The sequence below is a fragment of the Prionailurus viverrinus genome, chromosome A2 (assembly GCF_022837055.1).
Source record: "Prionailurus viverrinus isolate Anna chromosome A2, UM_Priviv_1.0, whole genome shotgun sequence".
NCBI lineage: Eukaryota > Metazoa > Chordata > Mammalia > Carnivora > Felidae > Prionailurus > Prionailurus viverrinus.
In genome coordinates this window covers 72,057,821-72,075,825 of record NC_062562.1, presented here as the reverse complement: position 1 = coordinate 72,075,825, position 18,005 = coordinate 72,057,821, and the positions used below count along the sequence as shown (strand labels likewise).

The 18,005-nt window shown below is 42.4% G+C and overlaps 1 pseudogene; it reads right to left on the bottom strand.

Annotated features, from left to right (window-relative positions):
• Positions 1-17,793, bottom strand: part of LOC125153468 (40S ribosomal protein S6-like) — a 37,419-nt pseudogene extending 19,626 nt beyond the window's left edge.
• Between the last annotated feature and the right edge of the window lie 212 nt (positions 17,794-18,005).

Below are 18,005 nucleotides of genomic sequence, written 5' to 3'. Positions count from 1 at the left end.
GTCAACGATGACAGCTCACCAGCCAGATGTAGCCTGCTGCTTGTTTCTGTAGGGCACATGAGCTAAGAATGGTTTTTACATTTTTAGATGGTTGGAAAAAATGAAAAGGAGAAGATATTCTGTGATATGTAAAAATTACATGCAGTTGAAATTCTGGTAAATTTAAATTGACTAGTGTCTGTAAGTGAAATTTTAGTGGGCCACCTCCAAGCTCATCTCTTTATATATTTTGTGTGGCTGCTTTTATGCCACAACAGTCAAACTGTATGGCCCAGAAAGCCAAGAGCATTTACTATCTGACCCTTTATACCAAAGTTTGCTGACCCTTGCTGTAAACCAGTCCTGCTCCCCTCACTCACTACCGGTGTTGAGCCTGAGCTCATGTCCTAAGCAGCTTCCAACATGCAAGTCTGCATCTCCAGGTTTCCTTCCTCAGGTCCCCGACTAGCGATGGGCTATCATTCCTGGTTCTCAAAGTCCTCAAAGACAAGACTGCGCTCTAGGGCGTTGGACATCTCGCCACAAGGAATGTCCTACCACAATTACACACATTTTCAATAACAGTGATTTTCTAACTTCCATCAGCTTCCTGGAATCTGTGGTTTAAAATTGATAAAACAATACTGGGGTGCCTGGGTGGCTCAGTCAGTTGAGCATTCGACTTTGGCTCAGGTCATGATCTCACAGCTCGTGGGTTCGAGCCCCACATTGGGCTGTGCACTGACAGCATCCTAACCAATGCAGAGATTTCCTTCTGTCCGCAGAGATGTCACACACGGTGCTCCTTGACCTTCATGCGACTCTGACAAATGTGTGTTCACACGTGAGGGCACCGAGGCTCAGGGAGAAGGAACATGCCATGCTGATGAATCAAAAACCCAACTCCTGTCCTACTCCTCCTAAACCCCATTCCTTTGGCTGCATGATGTACAGGATTACTCACTTCTCAACTGTACATTATAAAACAACAGAAAATGCTGAAATTCACAATGAAAAAGAAAAAATCTTTATGTTATAGTTGACAATGTATGGTGCTCAAGTTCTTTTACCTCCATTTGTTAATGGAAATGAAAATCCATTTTAAGAAAAATGTTCGGGGGCCCCTGGGTGGCTCAGTTGGTTAAGTGTCCGACTTTGGCTCAGGTCACGATCTCATGGTTCATGGGTTTCAACCCTGTGTCAGGCTCTGTGCTGACAGCTCGGAGCCTGGAGCCTGCTTCGGATTCTGTGTCTCCCTCTCTCTCTGCCCCTCTTCTGCTTGTGCTCTGTTTCTGTCTCTCAAAAATGAATAAGTGTTAAGAAAAATAAAAAAAAGAAGGGGACACCTGGGTGGCTAAGTCAGCTAGGCATCCGACTCTAGGCATCCAACTCTTGATCTCGGCTCAGGTCATGATCTCATGGTTTGTGGGGTTGAGCCCCACATTGGGCTCGATGCTGTCAGTGCAGACCCTGGTTGGGATTCTGTCTCTCCCTCTCTCTCTACCCCTCTCCCGCTCATGCCCATGTTCTCTCACTCTCTCTCTCTCAAAAATAAAATAAGCCTAAAAAACATATGACTGTTACTGATACTAATGCATCTATTTAATAAAATAGGTGATGTTGTTTTACACACAAAACTCATTATCCATGCTGCATATTTTATTGGATTTAAAAAGAGCCAATATGATGCTTGTATGATGTGGATTGGGGTCTCAATTCACTACCTCCCAGATTTCTCAATGGTCCAAGTCCCTGAGGTGGAGAATTACCATTCTGAAGGAATTTTTTGTCAAAATCTCAGCCCTCCCCTTCCACAGTAACTGAGTTGGGGGAAGGGGGCTATATAAGTGCTATTTAACAGCTAAGTCAGTGATATGACACAGGCTTAGAATTCTCAAATTTTCATGAAATTCTTTGGACATGGCAAACTCTTCATCCTGAGTAGACACTACACCATGTGGAAGAAATGATCCATTTTCCTTTTTTTCTTTTTAAAAATTTTTTGGTGTTTCATGTTTCTTAAACTTTCATACTGTCGTTTTCTGCCCCCGACCCTCTGTAGCAATTAACGAGAAAAACATTCAAACAAATGACTAAAAGGCTCTGTGTGTTTATCTTTGGGAACTGGCGCTCAGTAGGTAATGATCTCAAGTAGAGCTTCTCGCTGTTTGTTCACATGGCACTTGGTTTTCCCTTCACTGTTTGTCATACTGTGTTTTCTCAATTCTCATGTGTCTCTCTCGCGTAAATTCCGTAAGGGCAGTGGACATATCTGTTTTTTCTTTTCTTCTCTTTAGAGTTTTAATTTTTTTTTTTAAATTTTTTTTTTCAACGTTTATTTATTTTTGGGACAGAGAGAGACAGAGCATGAATGGGGGAGGGGCAGAGAGAGAGGGAGACGCAGAATCGGAAACAGGCTCCAGGCTCTGAGCCATCAGCCCAGAGCCTGACACGGGCTCGAACTCGCGGACCGCGAGATCGTGACCTGGCTGAAGTCGGACGCTTAACCGACTGCGCCACCCAGGCGCCCCTTTTTTTTTTTTTTTTTTTTTTTTAGAGACACAGAGAGAATACAAGTGGGGAGAGGGGCAGAGAGAGAAAGAGACAGAGAGAGAGAGAGAGAGAGAGAATCTCTGGGTGGAGCCCAACACAAGGTTCAATCCCACGATCAATCCCACGATCCTTCCGTCTGTCACCATATGACATTGTTATAGGACCACTGACTACATTCCCCAGGCTGTACCTTTCATCCTCATGACTTGGTCATCTGGTTTCCTTGTTTGTGATGTGGTGACAACACAGTTACTCTGATAAGTCTATGCAACTTTTCAATATCAATTTGGAGTCAAAAGTGAAAAGTAGTAGAACCTAAACCAGATACGCTGTTGTCTTCCTGTGGGTGGGGGTGGTCGTCTTGGCCACCCGCGCTCTGCTCTGAGATGCCTGGCATTCTCCAGCACAGGCACTACCATCCTAGAGGTCAAGGCCATCTTGCTCTAGCATGGGGCCTCAGGTTCCCAGCTTCTTGCTCCTGAATCAGCTCATTGTGTGAATCCTATAAAGTAGTTCATACTCGAGTTATAATAATTTTATTGAACAGCCCAAAACTTTGTGGGGCTTTGACTATTATTAAATGGTTTTGTGGTATTTAAACCTTCTGCCACAGTCTATGGAAATTTCCTTTTCTATTCTCTATGTGTATATGCTTCAGGCAAATCCCACGGAATCCAGTCCAGTGCAGACCAATAAAAATGTTTAGTCTAGATTCCTTATCTTTTAGAGATATATACTGAACTATTTATGGCAAAATGAAAGTATGTCTGGGTTTTGGTTAAAATTAATGCTGGGGAGTAATGATGGGGAGATGGGGAGGGTATTGGGTGGGATTCTAAATGAAGCAAGACTGGCATTAGCTGAAAATAGTTGAAGCTGTGTGATGGGTATATGGTTGCTATTTTGCATAGGTTTGGAAATGTCTTTAGTAAAACGTTTTTAAAATGTTCTTTAATTATTACCCTAGTTATGTATGCACACTAAATTACCATAAATAAAAAATCTATAATAAAGAAACCACTAGAGAGGGAAAAAGTTCTTCAGGATCTTATTTGACCAGACACATATGCCCCGGCCTCTGAGCATGGGCTTCTGTGAGTGTTGGGAACAGAGAGGGATGTGTTTTGCTATTATTTCTCCTTCCTCCTCCCTTCCAGATCTTTCTATGTCATTTCCAGATCTTCTGGTGGCTGTGTAGGGAAGACACTTTAGGGTCATATCCTTTCTTGGATGTTTCTGCGTCCAGGTCCCTGTGGGCAGCAGGTGTCCAGCCGCTGGCTCTCCCGGGTACAGCTGTCAGTTCCTGGGGGGCTTGCTGCTGGAGCATTTGTACTGCACATCTGCTTTGCACGGGAGGTGCCCTCGGGCTTCATGCCCACTGTCACCTGTTCAGTCGCTGCCCCTGTGATGAACCCCACAGTATCTACCTGACACTCATGGTCCTGGTGGAGCCATATACGGGGTGGAGGCTCCCATTACCCTTCCTCCCTCTAAGGCTGTCTCTCCACTCTTCCCTGCAGAGTCTGGACAGATCTGCTGTGCAGTGAGGCCTTCCTTAGGGTGCCCTATGCGTTTTATTGCTGGTTGTTATTATTAGCATCACGCCCAGCGGGGACCAGCCTGGACTTCGCACAGAGGGAGGCAAAGGAAGGCGGCCCTGCCCTCCCCTAGGCGGATTCTGACTTCGGGCTGGCAGCACAGACCTTTCTCACACATTTTCTGTGTCTTCAAGCCTCGCCTCTGCTGCTCCCGTCTCCCCTGCAGTTTTGTTCTTGGGACTGTATTTCATTCACCCCTAGGGCGTGCTACCACCCACCGCTAGAAGTATGCCTGCCCTCCCTGCTCAGCACACCCTTTCATTCAGCTACATCCTGGGCAGGGAATGAGGCCTTCCTGTACACATCCACCTCGCCAAGCAATTGTCCAAAGCCCTCAGCCTCTCTTCAGAATCTTATCCGAAGCTAAAGTGTGGCTGGGCTCTGACTCCTTCTCCTGGCTTCCTGAGCTTTTTGAAATCAGGGTCTCCGTTCCCCCAAACTTCAAGGACTCTGCCCCTTCCCCATCTTCTGCTCTCACCCCTGTGTTTCCTCGTTCCTTCCTGCAGACACAGGCTACTGTAGTTCACAGAGCAAGCATGCATCTGAGAATCTGGAGGTTCTACCCTTAGGTGAGCTGTTCCTTTGAGTTTGTGTCCTGTTTCCCTGCAGAAGGGAGACGGGAGACGGAGGAGGAGAAGGGAAATGCACAGACAACAAACAGAGAGGCAACTCTGCCATTTCTCTTTCCCTGGTAAAACCATGAACTAATTCATACTCAAATGATAATGGTTGCTATCTAACACATCTTTTAAGTACTTACCCCCAATCTGCTGATTGGCCACAGAGTGGCCACCTGGGGGCTTGAAAAAGAGCCCTAGACTGGGTCACAAGAACTGGGTCAGGCCCCACAGGCATGAAAATAAAAGAAAGACCATTAGCTGAAGGGCACCATGCTGGGTTTGGGAGGCTGAATGCTCTCGGTTGAGTCTGTAGAGGGGTTTACCGAGTACCAACATGTCCATGAACATCAGTTTCCTTATCTGTGGAAGGAACAAGTACCCTTCTCCTGGGCTTGCTGTGGGGGGATTAAATTGAGATGATTGATATATTTTAAAGAGCCTTAGAAACCAAAATGCACCTATGCAAATAGCAGTTATCAAAACCCCTTGGGGCCTCTGAGAACATAAGATATTCTGACCATAGAGCTGATTTTGCTTAGCTGAACCAAGAGAAGTCTTGAAAATCAGCAAGATAGGTAATTTATGGGCTGTCTTCTATGGCCTGGACCCGACTATGTTATACCTCTCCTAACTCAGACAGCATATTGAAAAGGAATCTATTCCCAGAGGTGGAACGTGGATGGGATAGGAGTCGGTGAGCTATTATCCCTTCCACATCTGGCTTCTTTCTGCCCAGGGAAGCACAGGGGTGTGGTGAGCTGGCTCCTCCTATGACTCCCCCAAAGCCAGGCCGGCGCTCTTCCTGGGGAGGGCCAGGAAGCCGAATTCGACCTGGTGCTTGCGTAGGACGTACCAAAGGCAGACCGTGTTCTCTTAGCTATGGCAGACTCCAGACCGTTGCCTTACAGTTGACTATCACCTAGTACCTGGGGTCCAGATGGCGCAGAGTCCCTTCCCCCCTAGTAGACCGGGACCGCTTGCTCCTGTCCTCACATGCCGCTTGCACTTGTGTGGAAGGACAGACACACACAGCGTCACTTTCCTTTATATTTAATACAGAGGCCGCGTAACTATTTCAAATGCACCTCAGCACCCTGTATATGTAATTGCTAAATCTGGTGACCACAGCCACGAAGGGCACAGGATGCTGTAGACCTACAGTTACTGCAGGTTAGGACCTCGTCTGATGGCAGTGGTGACATTGACGGCTCAGGGATTAGGGCACAAAAGAGCCACGATCAGCTAACTTTGGTCTAGCGTTTCAGAAAGAGAAGTAACCTTCAGAAACTGCCAAAGCAAGGCCGCGGACAAGCGTCGTCTGACCAGCCCTCCTCGGTGGCAAGCCGATTTTTGAAGTTTAATATTGCGACGCAGGGTGATTTATAGATTGCCCTATGGAAAGACTTGACGCGAAGTTTCCATGCAGGGCTACAGAGCTCAGAGCAGGTGCAGGAAGGGCCATGTTCCAAGAAAGTCAGGAAGTGCCCTCCCTGACCAAACACCGCAAATCCTCTGCACACAGAGCAGTGCTTGAGCGAGGCAGAAACGCAGGTGGAAGCATGCCATTTTCTCCAGGCAAGACGGGTAACTTACAAAAATAAAGCCAAACGCGCCCGCGGCGTCAGCTTGCGTGTAGGAATTTCTGTTTCACGGTGCATTTACTTTTCGGTGTGGAGCCAGGTGCCCCTGAATGCAACCCCCTCGGAGGCAGATCTGGAACGCGGGGGAGGTAACGGTACAGGTATGCTCCGCTTTTTTTCTACGTGATCCCCAGACCATTCTCCACTCTTGTCTTGAAGAGCCTGGAACTCTCTCCCTCAAGCCCCCTGTTGGCCTTGCCTTTCTGCTTCTCCACACCTCTCTCCCTGTCTCCAGTGATCTTTGTCTGCTTTTGTGTTTGACGCTCCTGCTTCCTAGGCTTTCCCCATCCCCTCTACCGTGAACATATGAAATTGAAGTATTTAACACAATAAAGCAGCGTTATCCATTCTTACCCCTAAAAAGAAAAAAAAATTGAAATTGTTCTAAATAAAATCCCCGAATGAAATTATTTGGTGTTTTCATATAGCCCTTTATTAGCTGTATTAGCTGTAGTTTAATTATTTCCCTGTGAGTGGTCTTCAGAAGAAAAATGTTCCTTTTTCCCTACTACAGATAACGTCTAAGACCTAATAGAGTCCAAATCACAGGGACTAAAAAGAAGTTGTTCCGATGATATCTCCCGAATTTCGCTTTAACTTTTGGCCCCACCTAAACTTTTATTACTTCTTTTTATTCTTAGTATGGCTGTGATCCTGCAGATGAGGAAAGAACCGTATTGACACAATATTCGACATACATTTCTTTAACAATACCCAAAGGACTTAGGTTAATTTGGATTTCCATAAACACCAGAAAAGGAGTTGGGAAATAGTAAATCTATTCTGTGGGTAGTTTACTGAGACATTTACTTTTGCAATATATATGTCTTTTCCAGCTACAAATAATCAACTCATAAAACAAAGAACAATTCTAGTGTTAATAAGGAGTCAGTTCTCACTAAAGCACGGGTGAAATCATTAGCCTGTTGGGGCTTGGGAAATTCCTCTGTCCCCTGAATCTTCTCTTTCTGTCATTATCGGACTCAGTGTCATTTGATAATCCTCTTCCACTTTCCATATCTGACTATGTCCCATATTGTTCCATTCAAGGAAACAATCCTTTCCTTGTATCATGGTGTCCTGGCCAATTTTTTTTTTTTTTTTTTCTCCAAAGGATGATTGCATTTTCTACCTCTGGATCTGCTCATTTCCCAATCCAAGCTCTTAAGCTTTTGTCAATTCTATCATAGCAAATGTGCCCCCATTTCTTTCTTTTTAAACAAATGTTTACTTATTTGTTTTAGGGGTGTGAGGGTGCAAGCAGGGGAGGGGCAGAGAGAGAGGAAGACAGAGAACCCTAAGCAGACTCCACGCTGTCAATGCAGAGCCTTGTGCAGGGCTCGATCTCATGAACTGTGAGATTATGACCTGAGCCAAAATCAAGTGTTGGATGTTTAACTGACTAAGCCACCCTAGTGTCTCCCCCCCTCCCCCGCACATTTCTTTAAGATGGACAGAGTTTATTTCTGTTGCTTACAGTAAGAACACAGACTGATTCACCTGCTTTGAATGAAACCTGATTTGTTCTGAATGTCTTCAAAAGAAGCACGCTTAGGAGATGAGCCGTCGGTAGCATTTCTCCATTTTCTCTTTACTGATGATTTTATTTTATTTTATTTTATTTTTAATTTTTTTTAACGTTTATTTATTTTTGAGACAGAGACAGAGCATGAACGGGGGAGGGTCAGAGAGAGGGAGACACAGAATCCGAAACAGGCTCCAGGCTCTGAGCTGTCAGCACAGAGCCCGACGCGGGGCTCGAACTCATGGACCGCGAGATCATGACCTGAGCTGAAGTCGGACGCTTAGCCGACTGAGCCACCCAGGCACCCCATGATGATTTTATGTTTTATTTACTTGATAAAATGATCAGGTATTAAATCTTTAAAATTTTTTTTTAATGTTCATTATTTTGGAGGGGGGGAGGAGAGAGTGCGAGCAGGGGAGGGACAGAGAGGAAGGGAGACACAGAATCCAAAGCAGGCTCCAGGCTCTGAGCTATCTGCACAGAGCCCGGCTTGGGGCTCGAACCCACAAACTGAGAGATCATAACCTAAGCCGAAGTCGGATACTCAACTGACTGAGCCACCCAGGTGGCCCTCAGGTATAAAATCTTGATCTGAGTTCATCCCAGAAATGCACTGGAACCCCTTCTCCCAGCTCCCGGGAGCCAGTGTTAAATTTTCAGGAATTTCTGTGAACCACTTGTTACATTCAGCTGCTGATGGTGGGAGCCTTTATTTTATTTTATTTTATTTTTGTCTCAAGGGCTGGGTGTGTATCAAACTGCCCCCATTGTTCCGCACCTTCTCATTCTCAGTTCTCACTTCGCCGAAATGCACAGCACGGTGCCCCTTCCTCTTCAGCTCTGTCACCTGGAACAGCAGTGTTCATCGTGGGGTCTGCAAACCAGAGCAGCCGCGGAGCACCTGGGACCGCCTGTAAAGTCCTCACTTTTCCAAAGGCATGTCTGTGTGAGGCCGCATTTTCTTCATATACGGCAGGTAAAATGATAGATCACAACAGACTGATGCAGAAGGATGCGTGAGAATCCAGCCGTCTGCTCTCCGTTCAGACCCAAAGAGATCAGCACATACATAGAACAACATCAATCTTCTCACGAAAGATTGTATTTGAGTGGCAGTTTTTTTCCTAGGACTGTGTTATGTACATTAAAATGTAATGTGTTTATTATTGTTACTGATAGATGAATTAATAAATATTTAAAACTCTTCCAGCTTTAATTGTTAATACAGTAAATAGTGACGCTGTAACCCACACAAAGGAAGCTGTTCGGAGTCTTGGATAATAACGGGGTCCCGAGGCCGAGAACTTTGAAAAGCGCTGCCATTCCCATTGGTGTGGTGGGGTTGTCAGAAACGGTTCCAGGCTTCACGATCCTGAAGGCAGTTCTCAGTGGAGAGTCCGGTCCCACAGACTGTAAGAGTCCACATCACACTGTGGTGACCTGGGATCCCCAAGAGTCTCACCGGAGTGGAAAGGACTTATTGAAGCTTTGCTCTCTGGCTGTTGGGGTGACTGTCTTGCATTAGGACGTGGCAGTCTCTCTGAGGAGGAGCAGCCCCTCGGGGATGCCTGCTGGCACAGCATGAGGGTCCCTGCGAATGCTGAGACCTGGAAAACAATGAGTCATGCCAAATATGAAAGAAAAAGACCAAATCAAAAGAAATATCATCTGAAAATTAAAATCATAAAAATGTGCTCACGTTCGGGGCCTAAGACATATATGGGAAGTGTGTATGTTTCTCTGTGTTCACCGTGATGAAACTCAGGGGTCCTAAGGGTTACCAAGGTTTTCTATTGGCCCAGTTGCAAGTTCCAGGCAGAGGGAAATTCTGCAAGATTCTCTCTGTTTATGGTCCACTGCTGTGACTTTTTTTTTTTTTTTTTGAAGAGAGAGAGCATGAACTGGGGAGGTGCAGAGAGAGGGGGACAGAGGATCCAAGCAGGCTCTGAGCTGACACCAGAGATCCTGATGCAAGGCTCGAACCCACGAACTGTGAGATCATGACTCGAGCTGAAGTCGGACGTTCAACCGACTGAGCCACCTAGGTGCCCCTCACTGCTGTGACTTTGGAATGAGGTGGGGTTACTAAACCTAGGTCTCTGTGACAAACACCTAGCCTTGCAGGATTGCCTAAAGGTCTTTTCTAAGACTTTCCCCAAAACACGTGTGAAACTTGGTCCGGAGGACGGGGATGTGTGAGTAGTTTTTAAAGTGATAGTGGAGAGTAGGCCCCTCCACACCTGCGTGGCCCAGGTGTGGATCACATGCAGGTGCTTCAGTCTCCAGACGTCATCTTCCAACACCAATCGTCTTGCTAGTTTCAAATGCCTCCTTGACCATCTCTGCACACCCCAGGCCCCTCCTGCTTGTGACCTTTCCACTTGCTGTTCACTCTGCCTGGGACGTTTTTCCCATCACTCTTCGAGATCTCCACTAAAACGTCTTCTTGTTGAGGCCTGCCTTGGCCACATCACCTAAAGCTGCTCCCCGCCCCCCCCCCCGCCCCAATATCTACTTATCCCCTCTTCCCACCATTTTATTTTGGTGACTCATCACCTTGTGGGATGGTTTATATTTTTCTCATTTATCTTGCTTATCATCCTCTCCTCCACTAGAAGGTTCACACCAGGAGGGCAGAAATTTCTCCCTTCTTTGTTCAGTGTTGTGTCGCCAGTGTCTAAACGTTGCTTAGCACATAGATGTTGGACAGATGTGTTGAATAAATTAATAAAGTCAAACCTTACTCGCAGGATATTATTTCTTCTCGATGGTGTAGTTCTTCTTTTCTCATACAGTCTTAGAGGAAACGGAGACACTAGGGCTGGAGGTGTCTCCTGGAGCATCCTGGTCCCCATACCATGTTGAGATCTCAAGTTCCACAGTAAATAGGTGATGGAAGGGGATAAGGGCCCGAGGATGGGGAGGAGATAAAATCACTTCAGCTTAGGGAACACTGGAAATGAGGGCAGAGAAAGTATGGTTCTGGAAAGTGCCTCTGGGGACAAATGCTTGGGAGCCCAGCAGGGCACTGATTTTAATGTCTTCACGTTTCTTGTAAGGAAGGATGGGGAGATACCTTCCACATGTCCTTATTTGAGGCAGCTCCAAATGATGTTTTAGAGAATTTTGACCCTTAAAAGTGCTTTCTAGGATTCAAAAAGATAGGGCATGGCATTCTTGTTAGAGATCTGTTGACCCTGTCCCAAGCTTAGTTGGCTGTTATAGTTGGCAAAATAGGTACAGGGGGTTAAGAGGCACAAACTTGCAGTTACAAAATACGTGAGTCACAGAGCTGAAGAGTACAGGATAGTGAAAAGTCAATAGTATAGTAATAATGTTTGTATGGTGAGCATTGAGTAATGTACAGAACTGTCGAATCACTATGTTGTACATCTGAAACTAATATACTATTGCATGTCAACTATACTTCAATAGTAAATAAAAAAAAAATAATTGTCCTTGAGGCTTAACCTCAAACTCATGGGTTTTCAATAACCGTTACACATTCAGTTGAGATAAATATTTATGGAGAACTGAAATTCATTTCTTTAGACTCATAGTTCTCAGACTTGGCTTGGGTATTGGATTGCCTGGGGATTTATAAATATACAGATGTCTGAGCCTCACCCATTGGGATTCTGATTCAGCAGGTCTAGAGTGGTACCCATATATCTGTATTGTTAAAAACTTCCATGGGTGTTGTGGCTGCTGAGCCGGTCTTGAGTTACTACACAACAGTGAAAAAATTGAACACAAACTAAAATGCCTAAGGGACCAGGCAGGTAACATAAATGAATTAAGCAGACTAGTGAGGACTATGGAAAAATCTATCGCCCATCTCCTGTACAAAAGGGGCAGCTGCTACTCAAAGCCAACTAGTTATAGCAGTGTAAATCTAGGGTTGCCAAATCTTACAATTCTTTAAGGAATTCTGAAAACCCTGAATTTTTATGTGCAATGGCTCAATTTTTATGTTTGCTCAATTAACGCCCCCTCCCCCCAACTGTCGTGGCCAAACCAAATATATTTCAGGCCAAATTTTAGTTCAAGGGTAGCCTGTTTGCAACTGTGGCAAAAATCTTTTCTTGGTTGAAGCCAGTTTGTTAGAGAGCCATGTTCCTGGACTGCATTGAATTGGCTCTTCATTTGGTAATTTTTAAAAAATTGTGGCATTTGCTTATATTAAGAGAAGTTATAAAAACAGTCCCACTAACATGATACACTCTGTTTATTATAACGCTGCTATGGGACGCCCCTTGTTGCACTACCTCTAGTCCCGAGGATTTGGAGGAAATTTATTTTGAGCTTCAGTGCAAGGACGGGCTGAGGGTCTCTATGAGAGATTGGTTTATACTTACTCTAAGGGAACTGTGAATGGTGGAACTTCTCATGTGTCCCAACTTCTCATGTGTGTACTAACTTGATCATGAGCAGGCCAGATGTCCTGATCTTAGCAAGGATACAAATTGACACGGGTATGTGTTTTTTCACATTGAATTCCTGTTTGCACTTTATAATTTAATCTTGTTCATCCTCCATGGCATGAGTCTTACTTCTGCCTTACCTTGCTATGTTCCAGTTTCTAGATGAACTATCTCAATTAACATATTCCTGCGGCGAACAAGAGTCGCTGGAAAACAAGGAATCTTGAACTTTGTCTTATTTTGGAAGAATGAAAATATCATTCAGAGTTTTGAGAGAAGACAGTCACGAATCAATACTTGAAACAGAGCTTACGTGATTCCATAGTAAGCCCATAGTGAAACCAAAGGATCTGCTTTATTTGTACATTCTCACACTGTCTCTATTAATTAGAATCTGCGGGATTAATAGGGATTTAGCATGAGATGGGGACCTGAAAAGTATTTATAATCAAATTTAAAAAAACCCCACCATTACAGTTTTAATGTGACTAAAGGAATGTGTGTTTAGGTGTTTGGATGATACAAAGTTCTCCTCCACAGGCTGTGTCTCCAGCTCTCTGACCTTTACAACAAAGCATGAGGACACTTCTCACACGTCTGTCTTCTCCAACAACCAACAGTGTCAATCTTGTAGATTGTTCCGACAATGCGATAGGTGATAAATCGCTTTAGTTTGTTAGCGATCTTAAATATATTATCATAGCTTGGCTCTTTCTATTTTATCTTCTTAAACTTTTTTCAGATGTTTTCCAATAGGTTGTTTATACTTTTTCTTATGAAGTTGTATGTGGTGCCCCTAGGCTATGGGGACAATATATAATCGATATATGTTGTAAACATGTCTTAATAATCACTTATTTTTAATTTTATATGACAAAAGATACCATAACCATTTATTTTCATGTTGCCAAATTTAACAATATTACTTTGATTCTGAATATTTTGCTCAGGAATATCTTCCCCACTAAAGTATTTGTGCAATATGATATTTATTATCTATTTAGAATTTTATTGGAGTGCCTGGGTGGCTCAGTCGGTTAAGTGTCTGACTTCAGCTCAGGCCATGATATCCTGGTCTGTGACTTTGAGCCCTGTGTCAGGCTCTGTGCTGACAGCTCAGAGCCTGGAGTCTTCTTCGGATTCTGTGTCTCCCTCTCTTTCCGCCCCTCCCCTGATTACGTTCTATCTCTCTCTCTCTCAAAAATAAATAAACATTAGAAATTTTATTTACAAATGCAACTGTACATATTTAGGTTCAGTTTCTAAATCTATTTGGAGTTTATTGTTGTGTGCGGCTTTACGTTAGGGAGTTTCATTTTTTCTCAAGTTGAGAGCCAATTGTCCCCAAACAATTTTGTGTCCAACGAACTCTTTATTTTCCCATCATTGGAACTGGTCCAGTTATTTTACTCTAAATTTAGATAAATGTAAAGGACTGTTTCAATGCCTGTCAATATTTTTAGCTTTAGTTCATTCATTTTTAACTTCTGTATAGAGTCCAAAATGTGAGCATGGCATTATTTGTTTATTCGTTTCTCCTAGGTTGTTCATAATTTTTTGCTCTTACAAAAAGCCTAAATTTCCTTGTGCCCACCTCCTTGGGTAATTATGTAAAAAAACTTGTTATGTATAGCTAGAAATACGCAATGTTAGGAAGTAAGGTACCTTAAATAGGCCTTGATAGAGTACTCTCCAAGTAGTAATTAGAGCCAAGTAATGAACAACTACTCATTTTTCTAAATCCCTCCCTTTTTTCAAACATTTTTCCTTTTGTCAACCTAAGCATATAAAGTAATATATCACTGTTGTTTTTGTGTGCTTGTCTTTAATTGCACGTGATGCTAAATGTTTATAGACCATTTGGTGTTCTTCCACTAATAAATACCTATCCTTATTCTTTGCGTATTTTTCATCTTTATTGGCATTAAATAAAATGCAAATGTTTTAAAGTATAAATTCTGTAAGTTTTGTCATATGCACGCACACATGAAACCGTTACCACCCAAGTCAAGGAACATATTCATCACCCCGTATAAGTATGTATCCATCACCCACACAACATGGTATAATTCAATTTATATAAAATTCTGGAAAACACAAGTGAATCTATAGGGACAAAAAAAAAAGATCAGTGGTTGCCTAGGAATGGCAGGGGTTGGATGAGTGCAGAAAGGAGACAGGGAGAATATAAATGGGCACAAGGTACTGTCTTTGTTCCAGAATTTCTTTATTCCTTTTGGCTCTTTCTTCTTCCATGTACATTTTACAATGTTATTCAAATGTCACAATGCTTTTGGAGTCTTGATTGGAATTGCATTGAATTCATACATGAATTTGGAGATGTTGGTATCCATGCAATATTGATTTTCTCTACCCATGAATATTCTTGTCTGTGTTTCTCAATGTTTTATAATATTTTCACTAGGATCTTGTATTCAATAAAAAATATTTTTCCCTAGGTATTTTTTTATTTTTTGCTATTTTTGTGAGTACGATTTTTTTCCTTTGCCACATTTTAATTGTTTTTTTTCTGATATATAAAATGCTATGCATTTGTAATGTGGCTGTTAAAATCAAAAGCTTTAAAATCTTAATTTTAATGGTTTTATTTTAAATTAAAATATAGTATTATTAATTGTTGAATTTTAATAGATTTGTGTTTGATACATTTCTAGGTAGACAAGCATGTTATTTGCCAATAATGACAATCTGGTGCCTTCCTTTCAAATCTTATGCCTCTTCTGTCTGTTTCTTGTCTTATCACATTGGCTAGTAATTGCAGAAGAGTAAGTTTTCCTTAATTTGGAGAGACTGAATCTATGGTCTCACCAGTATCATAAATCATACTGGATTAGACTCTGTTCAAGCTTTCTTTCACTTTAGTTTCCTTTCAAGCCATAAAATAAGCACTCTAAGGAGATAAATAACCTAATCAAGTGGATGCAGATTATAATGACTTCTTTATTACTCAGTCCAAAATGGTGGTTAACTGCACTACAACGAATGAGGAACCCATATGCCAACGGAACTCAGAACCATCAGTGCAATATTTTTTTACACGAATGCAATGGGGGAGGAGTCTCATTAGGCCCAAAGCTTCTCTCTTATCATATAAGAAATTTCTCCTCCAAGCCATTTGTTACATTCTTCAGCATTTTATTTTTTTTAAAAAGTATTTTTTAGGTTTATTTGTTTATTGGGGAGAGGCAGAGATAGCACAAGTGGGAGTGGGGCAGAGAGAGAGAATCCTAAGCAAGTTCCACACTGCCAGCACAGAGCCCAAGGTGGGGCTCAAACTCACAAAACCACAAGATCATGACCTGAGCCAAAACCAAGATTCTGGCACTTAACCAACTGAGCCACCCAGGTGCCCCTTCAGCATTTACTTCTATTGTGTCACCAGGCCTGGAGTGTTTTTGGCCATGAATGACCATATTTGGTTAAAAGTTTTATTTTACTTATAGTGTTCTAATTTTTAAATTTTAATTAATTAATTAATTAATCAATTAATTTTTTGCAGGGGGAGAGAGAGAGCAGGGGAGGGGGCAGAGAGAGAGAGAGAGAGAATCTTAAGCAGGTTCCATGTTCAGTGCAGAGCCTGTCGTGGGGCTCAATCCCATGACCCTGGGATCATGATCTGAGCTGAAATCAAGAGTTGGTTGCTTAACAGACTGAGCCATCCAGGTGCCCAAGGCTTTAAATTCTTAAATTATTGCTTACATTTTAATTTTATTTTAATATTTTTTTTACATTTTAAATTTTAGAACAAAGTCCAAGCTTGTTCGGTATCTGTATTTTCTTCTCAAAGAAATTAACCTGCTTTAACTTTCTTTTAATTTCTACCATTTCTATGAACAATATGTGATATTTTAGTTTTATTTTTTAACTAATGAGAATTACTGGTTATTGTTGCCTTTAACTTCATTTAGATTTATCATCTTTTATTGGTTTCTTTGTTCACCTTTTTTCTTTCAGTTCACCACTTTATTCTTCAGTAGTTTCTTAAGTAAATAATTGTTAAAGTAAAACCTTCATTTTTATGTGCTATTAATATCTTCATTTAACTCTCAATACTAGGTGATAAAATTGCTCGGTATAATATTTTTGAAGATACCTTAATTTTTTATGCTATTACTGATCACTGGGAGAAGTCTTCTCTTACTCTGTATTCTTTGGCTTATAAACATTTTTCTCCTAGTTACTGAACGACTTTACCTTTGATGCTATACAGTTGTATTTTAGAGTTTCTAGATGGGATTTAAGTTGTTTGAAGACTAATAAATTCCTGCAGATTTGGAAAATTCTCTCCTTTGCTACTGCCTTTGTCCTGTTCCACTTGGTCTTTCCTTTTGGAAGGACTATTCGATCAAGATCGATCCTTCCCTATGCCCTCCGTGTCATTTCACTTCTTTCCTATTTCCCAGTTTCCTCTTTCATTACCTATATCTGGTGAATCACTCAGTTCTATTTTCACATTCACTACTTCTATCTTAAGCTGTACCTTTACTGTTTATCTCCTCTGATGTTTGTGCTTTTCACCGAATAATGTTTACTCTGCATTTATAGAATGCATAAAATATCTTTCTGGTCAACGTGTTCCCAGTAGAAATTCTTCTGATTTTTTCATACCCCCCAAAGCATAGTGTATTGGAATACAGAAAACATTTACATTTTCTCCCATAATTCAACTATATTCAACAAAATGGCATAATGTAAAATACCCAAGTTATATTTTAAATATACAGGTAGAGTGTCAGAATTTCATGTGGCTATTTCGGGAAGTGACCCAAGGGTCAGCAGAGGGCATCTGCAGTATGTAATTGCATATGAAGCAGCTGTTCACTCAAAATCATGTGAATCTTTTGGTCATCCAGAAGTGATGTTTTAACCAATTCACATTCTAACATGAATGGAGGAAAAAGAGCTCAAGGCATCACGTCTAGAGGGCCATGGGCAGAGTTGGTATAAACCGCCTCATGGAACTTTCGAAGCCACACTGTGAGTGAGGCGTGTTTAGCCTCGTTTTACAGATAAAATTCGTTTGTCCTCAGAGTAGTCCAAAGTACTTCACACTTTGCTTCTTGAGGCCCACCTCTCCCTGCCTTTCTTCAGGCTTGACCCGGACCTCTCTACCTGGAAATCCCATACAAACAGCAAATGCCATGCATTGCCATATACGAAACCGGAGCATATCCCCTTCCCTAAGACTGCTCCTCTTCCGGTCACACTGGAATCTTCTCTCTTCCTCTGTGACAAATAAATTCGGACATCAAAATTTGTGACTTAACCTTTTAACACGTTTTTGGAAGCTATGGTCTGCTCATGCATGCTTACGCTGACCTTGCTGAGGGCCTCGTCTTTGCTCCCAGCCTGTTTCAGCAGCTTCCGAATGAACGTTCCTGATCCGAGTATTTCATCCACATAACTGCCCGCATTATCCAATGGAAGCATAAGTGAGAATAAGTAAATCTCTTTCTTAAAATACCTCCATCTTCCTGGGACTACAGACCCTCATCATTCATGGCTGAGTGGAGACCTTATGTCTTCAGGACCTCCTTGGCCACTTCTGGTTGTTAGTCATATCTTCTCTGTATTGCTGGACTATTTAAGACATATTGCTGTTCTACTGAGTAAAAATATTGAAGTAAAGAAGAAAGGAAGAA